Here is a 15,021-nt window from a genome sequence, read left to right as displayed (position 1 = left end):
GTAATTTAAAATGTTTCTTACACTTTCTTACATGTTCTACAATTTTAACATTTAGTGTATTTCATTTTTATATTAAAGAACACACACTTTGAACATCTTAATTACCAAGAGTTGAAAACAGTTTTAAATGATGTTCCCTAATAATGAACCTGGCAGATATTCTATAATTGCAATAAGAACATTTGACTTTTAAATCTAATTATCAAAACTCAACACTGTCAATCTCTTTACTAGAAAAAGCCATGTTTTCCATTAAAAGTAACAGATTTTTTTAAAGATGCAAAAATGCGAGTAGGTAGACTGTGTTAAAAAAAGATTAAGTGAATCATAGAAATATGGATGAGACTAAAAACGTACAATGGATTACAGTTGCCAGTTCTCATGCTGAGTAGGTTCACTTACATCAAGTGTATAACTGACAGAGTCAAGGACATGGGCACCCTGTGCTGATGGCAGGCAGAAGGCAGCCTGTCCAACCTCAGTCCCAAGCTGGATTCATCACCAGAGCCCAGAATACTGCGCTACACTAGCCATGTGCCTCATCAGCTGAGCGCGCTGAGTTAAAATCATCTGAGCAATTAAAAAAATCCGCTTCAGAACAGATAGTTACAGACACTAGATTCACCTTACCTGCCTGAAACATTGAAGACAGACAGACACACACACAGTAAGACACTAGACACAAGGTCATGAAGTATAATAACCTCTGGCTGATGGAAAGGAGGTGCACTGCCCGGTTGCCCCCACCCATGGGGAAGCCCAGGAGGAGCCTCTTGGTCTCCTGCATTGTGACACACGTCTGGGAGTCCCAGGACACAATCCAGCCATGTCACAGGGCAGGGTACCAGAAGAGCTGAACAGAGAGCACGTTCCAACACCTGCCAAAGGTGGTCCCTCCCGTCTTCACCTGAACACTGACCAGAGAGTATGACTAAACCGCCCCAGGCCAGGAAAAGAGGGCCGGCCACAGTGCCCGTTCCCACAGGCAGAAAAATACATGACCCCAGAGGCACTGGGTAGCATTCTCCATTTCACCCCTCAGGAGTGGGGAAAAACTAGCTTTAGACTTAATGCTGCTTGGGTCCCACCTAGCAAAGTTTTAAAAGCAAGGCCTAAAAAGATCAAACTGTTTCCAAGCAACTTTACAACATCCCAGAACAAAGTTCAAAAAAACATTTATAGGATTTCAAAACCTAACAATCAGTAATGTTTGGCATTGAATAAAAAATAACAGACATACAAAAAAGCAAGAAAATATGGACTACCCCATATGAAAGCCATACCCCACAGGGTTCACTTGAATTGGAGCTGGAGGCGAAAAGAACAGTAACAAAATGTCAGGCTTGTTTTTTCAGAGCCAATAGGAGTCAGGGAGCTGTGGGAAGCTGTTACTTCACCTGAAATCAGCTTAAACAAGACTGAAGACCTACACAGAGATAGCCCCCAAGAGCCTCAAGTCACCTTTCCTTCATCACCTTACAAAGTCTCTGCCCTGGGCATGCTTAGCCACCGTTTTTTGAACATTCAGTGTATGCAGTAACATGTTAACATGCTACACAGGGGCCAGGCTCACAGGAGAAAGTCCTGTCTCAACTTTGTTAGTTTCACGAACCCAGGTTAAATATGCATAAACCTTGTGTATATGCATTCTGTACTCCACCCGAGTTCTGAGAGACAGATTTGAGCTAGCCTCCCATCTCCTTGCTCGGCCACCTTGCAGTAAAAGCCTTTTCCTTTTGCAGAAGCCAGTGTCCTGTGTTTGGCTTACGGTACACATCAGGCAGTGGACCCTTATCCAATAAAACCTTAAGGAGGAAAAAACGAACCAATCAAAACTGACCCAGAAATCACAGTTGACAGAATTATCACATAAGGATATCAAGAAGCTAGAGGAAAGCCTGATTATGTGAAGTAGAGATCTGGAAAGTACCAGCAGCACAGCACACATTAGTAGACATAAAGACACAGCAACAGAAACACTCTAAAGTGGAACAAAGAGAAAAAAAATAAACAGAGCGTCAGCAAGCTATGAGGTAACTCCAAGTAGCCTAACAGATGTACATTTGGAGTCCTTGCATTTCTTGTGGGGGGGCAGGAGTGGGGACAGAGGAGGAGGACAGGAAACATATTGAAGAAATAATGGCCAATATTTTTCCAAATTTGATGAAAACTATAAACTCATAAATCCAAGAGGCTCAATGAACCTTAAGTTCAAGAAATATGGAGAAAAGTACACCAAGGAACACCATAATCAAACTGCTTAAATAGGAGAGAAAACTCTTAAGAAGTGGGGGTAGAGGAGGCAAGAAGGGAGGAGTAGCATTATAGATGACAGAGGATAGATTTTGTTAGAAAAATGCAAGCCACAAGACATTTTCAAAGTATTGTAAATTAAAACCACAGTGCAATACCCCTACACACCTATTAAAATGGCCAAAATTAAAAACACTGACCATACCGAGTGCTGACAAGGATGTGAAGCGACTAGTAGTCGCTGAGCAACTGATTTAACTTCATTAAACCTCAGATTTCTCGTTGATAAAATGGGGATACTGTTACTTACTTTTTAACTATCATACTATTTATTTAAATAAGATGACACTTATAAAAAGCTTAGCACAGTGCCTGGCAAACCGCAAAAGTTCAGCAAATAAAGCTGCTATTATAAATCTGAAACATAATACAACTATTATGATTATTGCTATAGTATTTAAATTTTATAACTGTATCATTTGCTATTACAAATGAATAGTAATGGTGAGAGCCTCCATGGGAGAGTGTTGATTTGAACACAGTATTCAAATAGACAAAACCAGAATACATATCTTAGTTGAAAAAAAGATTCTAAGGCCTAATCAAGAAAAGAAAAAAAGAAGTCATTAGAAAAAATTCACAAAATATGTTTAAAGTAACAGTGAATTAAGTATGTATTTTTTTACCCTCAAGGGACTATAACTCTCAAGAAAGAAAATAACCATGGACTCCCCTGGGGGAGGGGATTCTGTCTTAAGATTCTGTCACAGCAGTATGAAACAACACACTCACTTAAAAATCACCACTAGGAAACAATGTTTTATTCAGTAAACTAGAGCTAAACCTAAAACATGTCTTTTACTTCTACAATGTGAGTTAATGGGAGGGAGGAGGAGAAAGATAAAGCTGAGTTCTGGCTTTCAGAATTGGGCTGCAAGTGCTGAGCTGACAACTGATGCACACAGGCACTCAAGACCTCATCCCGTGCAGCCCAGGCCTCCCCACCTCCTCTTGCAGCTGCCGGCCTGTCCTGACCCAGCGGAGCTGTCTGCACACATGACTGCTCTCTGCGACACTGCCTTTGTTAGAGTAGCTAAGAATCACCGTTGTGTTCCTGAGGCTCAGTCTGGCATTCACTTCTGTCAAGGGCTTGAAAACTGTCTTTTCCCTTGAGTAAGCCCGAGAAGGATGTGCAAAGCTTGTAGAACAGGGCCTCAGCCCCTCCATGATAGACAGCAGCCCTTGGGCGCTGTGGCTCCAGTGATGCCAGGGCTGGAGGAGCAATGGCCACAAGGATGCTGTCAAACAGCTGGGCGGTCAGGCGGAGCCAACATGGAGGCGTGAGTAGGACAGTGGGACGCTCCTCCCAAAAACATATATATTTTTGAAAATACAACAAATACAACTAATCCTAAAAGAGAGACCAGAAGACACAGGACAACAGCCAGACTACATCCACACGTGCAAGAGCCCAGCGCTTGGTGAAAGGGGTAAGATACAAGCCCTGGCCCGGCGGGACACGAGCACACCTCCCCCCAGCTTCCGGCGGGAGGGAGAGGGAGCCCAGGACTGCTAAACACCCAGCCCCAGCCACCCGCACCAGAGCGCAGACACAGTGCATGCGTGGAGGGCTAGAAACTAGGGAAATAGGGCAGCAAGACCTCTGAGCGGGTTCGGAAGCTGATGCCCCTGTGACAAAGAAAAGCGAGTGCTTTTTGAAAGTCTTAAAGGGACAGGAACATAACAGTTGGATGGAAACAACAAAGGTCACAGCCCAGTGGCTGGAAATTACAGGGAAAACCGGGTGCACTAACCCCCTGGGCAACAGCTCTGAGACCCCTCACGAAGGTAAATAGTCAAACAACCCCCCCACCCCCACTCCGCTTCCATTACCCCTCTGGGTGCTGCGAAAGCAGAGAAGCAGCCTAAGGCAGGCTCCGCCCTCAGAAAGGGAGTTTTCTCCATATCGGCCGGGCAAGACACAAAGACCCAGTCTACACGCAATTACCCAACACAAGCCACTAGGGGTCGCAGTTGTCCCAGTAAAGAAAGGCCAGTAGCAAGTGAAAAGTTTGGCCCTCCCAGCTGATACTCAATAGCACCTGTCAACATGAAAAGGCAAAAAAATATGATCCAGACAAGACTAACCCAGACAGCCTCGGCATCTGCTTCCCCTGAGAAGGAATCTGGGGAGATAATTTAACCAGTCTTCCTGAAAAATAATTCAAAACAAAACTCATAACCATGCTGACGGACTTGCAGAGAAATATGCAAGAACTAAGGAAGGAGAATACAGAAATAAAACAAGCTCTGGAAGGACTTCAAAACAGAATGGACGAGATGCAAGAGACCATTAATGGACTAGAAAACAGAGAACAGGAACGCAGAGAAGCTGATGCAGAGAGAGATAAAAGGATCTCCAGGAATGAAAGAATTCTAAGAGAGCTGAGTGACCAATCGAAACGGAACAATATTCACATTATAGGGGTACCAGAAGAAGAACAGAGAGAAAAAGGGATAGAAAGTGTCTTTGAAGAAATAATTGCTGAAAACTTCCCCAAACTAGGGGAAGAAATGGCCTCTCAGACCACAGAGGTACACAGAACTCCCATGACAAGGGATCCAAGGAGGGCAACACCAAGACACATAATAATTAAAATGGCAAAGATCAAAGACAAGGACAAAGTATTAAAGGCAGCTAGAGAGAAAAAAAAGGTTACCTACAAAGGAAAACCCATCAGGCTATCATAAGACTTCTCAACAGAAACCCTACAGGCCAGAAGAGAATGGCATGATATACTTAATGCAATGAAACAGAAGGGGCTCGAACCAAGACTACTGTATCCAGCACGAATATCATTTAAATATGAAGGAGGGATTAAATAATTCCCAGACAAGCAAAAGTTGAGGGAATTTGCCTCCCACAAACCACCTCTACAGGGCATCCTACAGGGACTGCTCTAGATGGGAGCACTCCTAAAAAGAGCACAGAACAGAACACCCAACATATGAAGAAGGGAGGAGGAGGAATAAGAAGGGAGAGAAATAAAGAATCATCAGACCATGTTTATAATAGCTCAATAAGCGGGTTAAGTTAGACAGTAAGATAGTAAAGAAGCTAACCTTGAACCTTTGGTAACCACAAACTTAAAGCCAGCAATGGTAATAAGTACATACCTTTCAATAATCACCCTAAATGTAAATGGACTGAATGCACCAATCAAAAGACACAGAGTAATAGAATGGATAAAAAAGCAAGATCCATCCATATGCTGCTTACAAGAGACTCACCTCAAACCCAAAGACATGCACAGACTTAAAGTCAAGGGATGGAAAAAGATATTTCATGCAAACAACAGAGAGAAGAAAGCAGGTGTTGCAATTCTGGTATCAGACAAAACAGACTTCAAAATAAAGAAAGTAACAAAAGACAAAGAAGGACATTACATAATGATAAAGGGCTCAGTCCAACAAGAGGATATAACCATTATAAATATATATGCACCCAATACAGGAGCACCAGCATATGTGAAACAAATACTAACAGAATTAAAGGAGGAAATAGAATGCAATGCATTCATTCTAGGAGACTTCAACACACCACTCACTCCAAAGGACAGATCCACCAGACAGAAAATCAGTAAGGACACAGAGGCACTGAACAACACACTAGAACAGATGGACCTAATAGACATCTACAGAACTCTACATCCAAAAGCAACAGGATACACATTCTTCTCAAGTGCATATGGAACATTCTCCAGAATAGACCACATACTAGGCCACAAAAAGAGCCTCAGTAAATTCCAAAAGATTGAAATCCTACCAACTAACTTTTCAGATCACAAAGGCATAAAACTAGAAATAAACTGTACAAAGAAAGCAAAAAGGCTCACACATGGAGGCTTAACAACACGCTCCTAAATAATCAATGGATCAATGACAAATCAAAATGGAGATCCAGCAATATATGGAAACAAATGACAACAACAACACTAAGCCCAAACTACTGTAGGACACAGCAAAAGCAGTTTTAAGAGGAAAGTATATAGCAATCCAGGCATATTTAAAAAAGGAAGAACAATCCCAAATAAATGGTCTAATGTCACAATTATCGAAATTGGAAAAAGAAGAACAAATGAGGCCTAAGGTCAGCAGAAGGAGGGACATAATAAAGATCAGAGAAGAAATAAATAAAATTGAGAAGAATAAAACAATAGCAAAAATCAATGAAACCAAGAGCTGGTTCTTCAAGAAAATAAACAAAATAGATAAGCCTCTAGCCAGACTTATTAAGAGGAAAAGAGTCAACACAAATCGACAGTATCAGAAACGAGAAAGGAAAAATCACAACGGACCCCACAGAAATACAAAGAATTATTAGTGAGTACTATGAAAACCTATATGCTAACAAGCTTGGAAACCTAGGAGAAATGGACAACTTCCTAGAAAAATACAACCTTCCAAGACTGACCCAGAAAGAAACAGAAAATCTAAACAGACCAATTACCAGCAACGAAATTGAAGCAGTAATCAAAAAACTACCAAAGAAGAAAACCCCCGGGCCAGATGGATTCACCTCAGAATTTTATCAGACATACAGGGAAGACATAATACCCATTCTCCTTAAAGTTTTCCAAAAAATAGAAGAGGAGGGGATACTCCCAAACTCATTCTGTGAAGCTAACATCACCCTAATGCCAAAACCAGGCAAAGACCCCAACAAAAAAGAAAACTACAGACCAATATCCCTGATGAACGTAGATGCAAAAATACTCAACAAAATATTAGCAAACCGAATTCAAAAGTACATCAAAAGGATCATACACCATGACCAACTGGGATTCATCCCAGGGATGCAAGGATGGTACAACATTCGAAAGTCTATCAACATCATCTACCACATCAACAAAAAGAAAGACAAAAATCACATGATCATCTCCATAGATGCTGAAAAAGCATTTTACAAAGTTCAACATCCATTCATGATAAAAACTCTCAGCAAAATGGGAATAGAGGGCAAGTACCTCAACATAATAAAGGCCATCTATGATAAACCCACAGCCAACATTATATTGAACAGCGAGAAGCTGAAAGCTTTTCCTCTGAGATTGGGAACTAGACAGGGATGCCCACTCTCCCCACTGTTATTTAACATAGTACTGGAGGTCCTAGCCACAGCAATTAGACAAAACAAAGAAATACAAGGAATCCAGATTGGTAAAGAAGAAGTTAAATTGTCACTATTTGCAGATGACATGATACTATACATAAAAAACCCTTAAGACTCCACTGAAAAACTACTAGAACTGATATAGGAATACAGCAAAGTTGCAGGATACAAAATCAACACACAGAAATCTGTGGCTTTACTATACACTAACAATGAACCAACAGAAAGAGAAATCAGGAAAACAACTCCATTCACCATTGCATCAAAACAAATAAAATACCTAGGAATAAACCTAACCAAAGAAGTGAAAGACTTATACTCTGAAAACTACAAGTCACTCTTAAGAGAAATTAAAGGGGACACTAACAGATGGAAACTCATCCCATGCTCGCGGCTAGGAAGAATTAATATCGTCAAAATGGCCATCCTGCCCAAAGCAAAATAGATTTGATGCAATCCCTATGAAACTACCAGCAACATTCTTCAATGAACTGGAACAAATAATTCAAAAATTCATATGGAAACACTAAAGACTCCAAATAGCCAAAGAAATCCTGAGAAAGAAGAATAAAGTAGGGGGGACCTCACTCCCCAACTTCAAGCTCTACTATAAAGCCATAATAATCAAGACAATTTGGTACTGGCACAAGAACAGAGCCACAGACCAATGGAACAGACTAGAGAATCCAGACATTAACCCAGACATATATGGTCAATTAATATTTGATAAAGGAGCCATGGACATACAATGGCGAAATGACAGTCTCTTCAACAGATGGTGCTAGCAAAACTGGACAGTTACATGTAGGAGAATGAAACTGGACCATTGCCTAACCCCATATACAAAAGTAAACTCAAAATGGATCAAAGACCTGAATGTAAGTCATGAAACCATTAAACTCTTGGAAAAAAACATAGGCAAAAACCTCTTAGACATAAACATGAGTGACCTCTTCTTGAACATATCTCCCCGGGCAAGGAAAACAACAGCAAAAATGAACAAGTGGGACTATATTAAGCTGAAAAGCTTCTGTACAGCAAAAGACACCATCAACAGAACAAAAAGGAACCCTACAGTATGGGAGAATATATTTGAAAATGACAGATCTGATAAAGGCTTGACATCCAGAATATATAAAGAGCTCACACGCCTCAACAAACAAAAAACAAAGAACCCAATTAAAAAATGGGCAGAGGAACTGAACAGTTCTCTAAAAAAGAAATACAGATGGCCAACAGACACATGAAAAGATGCTCCACATCGCTAATTATCAGAGAAATGCAAATTAAAACTACAATGAAGTATCACCTCACACCAGTAAGGATGGCTGCCATCCAAAAGACAAACAACAACAAATGTTGGCGAGGCTGTGGAGAAAGGGGAACCCTCCTACACTGCTGGTGGGAATGTAAATTAGTTCAACCATTGTGGAAAGCAGTATGGAGGTACATCAAAATGCTCAAAACAGACTTACCATTTGACCCAGGAATTCCACTCCTAGGAATTTACCCTAAGAACGCAGCAATCAAGTTTGAGAAAGACAGATGTACCCCTATGTTTATCGCAGCACTATTTACAATAGCCAAGAATTGGAAGCAACCTAAATGTCCATCGATAGATGAATGGATAAAGAAGATGTGGTACATATACACAATGGAATACTACTCAGCCATAAGAAAAGGGCAAATCCTACCATTTGCAGCAACATGGAAGGAGCTGGAGGGTATTATGCTCAGCGAAATAAGCCAAGCGCAGAAAGAGAAATACCAAATGATTTCACTCATCTGTGGAGTATAAGAACAAAGGAAAAACTGAAGGAACAAAACAGCAGCAGAATCACAGAACTCAAGAATGGACTAACAGGTACCAAAGGGAAAGGGACTGGGGAGGATGGGTTGGTAGGGAGGGATAAGGGTGGGGGAGAAGAAGGGGGGTATTAAGATTAGCATGCATGGGGGGGGGTGGGAGAAAGGGGAGGCTGTACAACACAGAGAAGACGAGTAGTGATTCTATAACACTTTGCTATGCTGATGGACAGTGACTGTAAAGGGGTTTATAGGGGGGACCTGGTATAGGGGAGAGCCTAGTAAACATAATATTCATCATGTAAGTGTAGATTAATGATAACAAAAAAAAAAAAAAACTAAAGCAGTTCCTGTGTGGTGACCTCCAATGAGTTCTACACAATGGTATAAAGGGCATATAAAAGTGTAGGCAAAGGGTTTTGTTTGTGTTTATACAGAGGATCAAAGCCTAATTTGGCTACCCTGAAAATGAACTAAGATACGATATGAAAAAGAACTTCCAACATCAGCACTCTCTGGAAGACTCATGCCAGAAGATGATCATCAAAAAACCCCAACAAAGATCCACGCGCTGCTACAGGTGTAGATGCACTCATCCCATCGGTTCCTGGACTTGCCATGGGAATGAAGAAGGAGATATCTAAGCTGGCCTGTGCATACAGTAAAACAACAAATTTGACTGGATCTATACTGTTGGAACTCAACCAAGAATTAGGAGAAGTGCAAATTGTAGCGCTCCAAAATCTTACAACTACAGACTATTTACTGTTAAAAGAACATATGGGATGTTGTTTTAATTTGTCTGATTTCTCTCAGACTGTTCAAGTTCAGTTGGACAATATCCACCATATCATAGATAAGTTTTCACAAATGCCTAAGGTGCCTAACTGGTTTTCTTGGTTTCACTGGAGATGGCTGGTAATTATAGGTATGCTTTGGTTATGTAACTGTACTCCTATTATGTTAATGTGTGTGCACAATTTAATTAGTAGTTTAAAACCTATACATGCTGAAGTCACTCTACAAGAAGATATGTCAAAGAAATAATCAATCTTCCCATGTTTTCTTCCGCCTGCTACTTCTATAGCTTTTCTTCTTCCTTCCTAATTACAACCCCTAAATAGAATTCGTGCCTCATATTGAATTTACTGTGTATCACAATTCTTCCAAGTGGTAAAGATACCTCAAGACAAATGCTGGGCACAGAAGCCATAGGGCATAAATATGCAAAGAAGTAAAAAACTAACCTTTTCAAACAATAAGGCTTCTCTCTCACTTACCAACTTTACATTTCCCTGTATGGCCCTGGAAGATGACTGGTTAGCCAGAGACGGGTAAGATTCCTCAAGGGAGGAACAACCTAAGACAGGCACAGTTGCAGGGGGCCATCAGGTAAGAAATTGGGGATCAACAGAGGTGAGGCTTAGAACCTCTACCCCCTGTTCTGAGAGAAATCTGCTGCATCCATGGATGTTTTATTGCCCTTGTCTAGCTTGGATTAACACAAAGTCTACAGGCACACACCTGATCATCTACATTTGCTCTCTTACAACACTAAACTATGTTTTCTACCTTTATCTTGCATCTACCTACCACTTCAGCATTTTATTAAAAATAATAATAAAGAGAGAAATGTGGTATCCACATATAAATCAAGTATAAAAATCAAATGAATATTCATATTTGAACTGACTGTTTATAGTTCATAATGCATGATCAAAACCAAAAGTTTCTGTGATGACTGCCCTGGTACTGTTCACCATGTAACTTATTCACTATGTAAGAATTTGTTCTCCATGTAAGAACTTGTTCATTATGCTTCAGAAGATTGGAGACTGACGAAAATTAGGCTTGGGGTAGATTAATGATTATCCATTGAGCACTGAGTCCCCTATACAGAATTTTATTGTTGTTAACAACCATTTGATCAATAAATAGGAGAGAGGCCCTCACAAAAAAAAAAAAAAAAAAAAAAAAAAAAAGTACACACTTCCAATTGTAAAATAAATAAGTAACCGGGATGTAATGTATAGCATAAGGAATATAGTCAAAATATTGTAACAACTTGGTATGGTGATAGCTGGTACCTAGAATTATCATATATATAAATATTGAATCACTGTGTTGTACACCTGAAACTAATGTAATACTGAGTGCCAACTACCCTTCAATAAAAAATAATTATCTAAAAAAAAAAAAACAAAAAAAAAAACTGCTGGCCGGTGCCTGATTGCACCTACATCTATGGGACTGAGTTCTTATTTATGCATTTATTTTTAAGTGCCAGAAAGCAAACTTGAAATTAAAAAGTAGAAGTAAATAGCTCTTGTTGTTGAAATTAAAATGTAAAAGGAAAACAGATTAAAATTCCAAAAAACATTCAGGCTTTAAACGTTTATTGTGAAATTTTAAGAGCTACCAACCCATTCACTAGCTCTTACATCAAGGTCCTTTGGCTTTCACAAAGCCGCCTCTGTCCTTTCAGAGACAGGCCCCTGCCATACCAGGAATTGACATTTGGGACACCCTGGGCCATTTCTTTCTGGTTAAAATCAACAGGGTTTGATGCAGTTCTTCATTCATTCACTCAACATTTGTTAGGCACCTACTCTGGCTATCTGCAAGCAAACATGACATCAAATCCTGTGCAAGCATGAACTGAACTTAAAATAAAATCAGAAAAAATGTCTCCATGAGCGGACTAATTTTTTGGCAGACAACAAATGTTCTATGACACCCTCAGAGTCCTCTGAATAAGAAAGCCACGGGAACACACAGGGTGGGGTGTCAGTGTGCAGGGTGCTCAGTCAGCACTGCTTGCAGCACCCCGGGCAGGAACAAGCAACCCCAGGGAACTGGGTCCCCAGCTAGGTTCCCAAGACAGGAAAACCAACGTGAAAGCTACTGTACAGAAATATCTGCAGGGGGAAGAGCCTGACCTCTGTGCCTGCATTTGCTCTATGAGAAACATCGGTCAGGGATGATCTGAGAAGCTGCTCGGCACTTTCCCGCCTGCCAGCCTTCTCCATTCGCTGGGGGGCCAGAGGACGCCCCCAGGTGGAACACAGAAGGATGAGGGACATGGGCTGTTCTTTAAGCTCAGCCCCCAGGGAAAGGTTGTGGCTGAGGAAGAAACAGGAAGAAATGAAATGTGAATAGCCTGGCTACAGAGTGTCGCTCAAGAATCGACCTGAGGAGCCCTTAGAAAGAAAGATGCCCAGGTCAGCCCTGAGCACACAGGGAGCTGATGTGATGTGTATAGAGAAGGTGCTCGCAATGCTCAGGAGAAAATGACAGAAAAAAGCAACCTGCACAGTGTCTAGAGTCTACACTGCACTGCATATGCACAACAGAGACAGCAACGGAGCAAGTGACTGAGTGCATGCCCTGGGTGTACAAGCTCAGTGAACCGCCACCAACCCAGCGCACTGGTAAACAGCATTCTGATCAAGAAACTACAGGACAGCACCCCAGAAGCCCCTCCCTGTGTGCCCCCTTCAAGTTCCTAACCTGCCCAAGAGTAACTAATCCTGACTTGACAGCACAAACCCATTTTGCCCATTTTTGTAATGTAAATGGAATCATACACTATGTTCTATTTTTTATTTGGCTTATTTCATTTGATATTATGCTTCTGAAGCCACCCTTAATGTTGCACGCACATAGCTGTAATTGCCCGTTCTCAGTGCACATAATATGCCACTGAAGGAATACGACCCAATTTGTGCATTCACTCTACTGCTGATGGGTAGTCCACAGTTTGCAGCTTATTAAGAATTGTGCTGCTATGATATGAACATTTAAATGCATGTCTTTTAGTCAATACATGTGCATGTCTATTGCATCAATTTACACGTTCACTAAAAGGGTGCAAGAACTCTGGTTGCCCCACATCCTTGCCAACTTTGCCTTTTTTTTTCTTTTTCATTTTAGCCATTCTGGCAGTTGTGTAACAGTATTACCAAAATATTTCATAAATATATTTTATTCATTATACTTTGTTTGCTTCTAAAAAGAAATGAAGGCAGCTTATAATAAGTCAGATTAGTTAGAAACATTTTAAAGGTTTTTAAAAATGAGAATTGTAAAGAGGGTAATTACACCAGAATTCTTTATCGGAATGTTAGTAGTACCAGAATGTTAGTAATTACTACGATTCAGCATAAAACTTATTTCTGAAATTCCAGCAGCTCATACCAAGAGACATGTGTTAAGTTATCTAGCTTTGATTGTCTAATAAAAGGAGTTATAATGATGGTCAAAAGGAATTTTGTTTGTAGGTTTAGATCAGAGTTCACAACATAATAGATACTGCCTTCAACGGCAATTTTATAAAAGACACAGAAATGCTTTGCGTAAGGTTCTAATTTCTTAAGGCATCTCTACACAAGCTGTAGATATATCTATATTATGATTCACTGAGGTAGCTCTTCAATAAATGAAATTCTCAGAGAAAATGGCTTCTTGGACTTCCCTTTAAAAATATAAGTTGTCTTGGAAAAAATAATTTTCTGATTATAAAGGTAATAAATGTTGATTATGAAAAGTAGAAAATAAAAAGAAATTGAACATTAAGCCCACCACTCAGAGACAGCCTTTTAGACAGGTTTCCTGATATTACATTTTAGTTACATACTTTCTCCTTTTTTTTTTAAATCAATATGTGGTTTGTGCTACCTATCCTATTTTGTGAATAGTTTAAGAGCTAAAGAACTAATTTATTTATTTAATCAGAACTCTACTAATGAAATAGATTGCTCCTAACTTCCTGCTATGGAGACCACGCTTGAACATAAATATTTGTGTACATTTCTAATTATGTCGTTATAATAAATATCTAGAAGTAAAATTATTAGGTCAAAAATAATATGCCCATGGGGGATTTGGTACACTGCCAAACTGTCCCCACAGCCTAACTCGATTTACACCCTCGTTAACCTGCATGAAAGGACTTGTGCTATTGCATTTCACCAACCTCAGATGTTGTCTCAGATTTCTACCATTTGCTAGTTTGATAGGTTTAAAAAAAGATATTCCTTCTTGCATTCTCTAATTCTTTGGTTTATAATTGAGATAAACATCATTTCCTAAGTCTGTTGGCTACCTGAATTTCTGAATTTGTGAAGTGCTATGGTGTTCTTCAGTTCAACTAGTAAGTATTTATTACAAACCTAATAGCCAGGACTGTGCTGGGTACTGCAACATAGGAATATACCAAAAACATAGGAAAATCATCGGTGACATTCCCTCGAAAGTTGCCAGGGCCTTACGCATTAGCTCTCTGGATGCTGAAGAACGCTACTGAAAATGCAGCTCCGGCTACCAGCAGAATTCGAGGGGAGCTGTTCATATGGTGGCTTCCTCGTTGAGCTCTATGGTGAGGTCACATCACCTGCCTTCTACTAGCAATGGTGGAATGACATGTACCAAGTTTGTCTGAAATATGTATCCAATTATTTAGGAGTAAGTTTAAGAGGAAATGTAAACAGATACAAGAGATGGAAGGAGAGAACCATAACCAAAACCAAATCAAACAGGGGCCCAAACCCAGGTCACAGGGTCAGGGTGAGCCAAAGCCTGCGGGGAAACTTCTGGGAACTTTGATTCAAGGCTTTTAGGGAATGATGTTCCAATAAAGATGAGAGAAAGAGAGGTCCTTTGTTCGAGAAACGTGGTGCTCTTTCCTTTCTGCATTCTTGATTCTGAACGATTCTGCAATAGCAAGTCTAAAGCACAGATGGCTAGCACAGGGCAGGACACTGTGCCTAAGCTTAAGGCATCTGTCCCAG

The 15,021-nt window shown here is 40.3% G+C and overlaps 1 protein-coding gene across 6 annotated transcripts in view; it reads right to left on the bottom strand.

Annotated features, from left to right (window-relative positions):
- The window catches only part of TMEM181 (transmembrane protein 181), a 72,215-nt gene that overhangs the window by 15,383 nt on the left and 41,811 nt on the right, over positions 1–15,021 (bottom strand). The gene's annotated exons all lie outside the window — the stretch shown is intronic.

The sequence above is a fragment of the Manis javanica genome, chromosome 13 (assembly GCF_040802235.1).
Source record: "Manis javanica isolate MJ-LG chromosome 13, MJ_LKY, whole genome shotgun sequence".
Classification (NCBI taxonomy): domain Eukaryota; kingdom Metazoa; phylum Chordata; class Mammalia; order Pholidota; family Manidae; genus Manis; species Manis javanica.
Note: the sequence above shows the minus strand (reverse complement) of the source record. Positions and strands in the feature narration are given on the sequence as shown.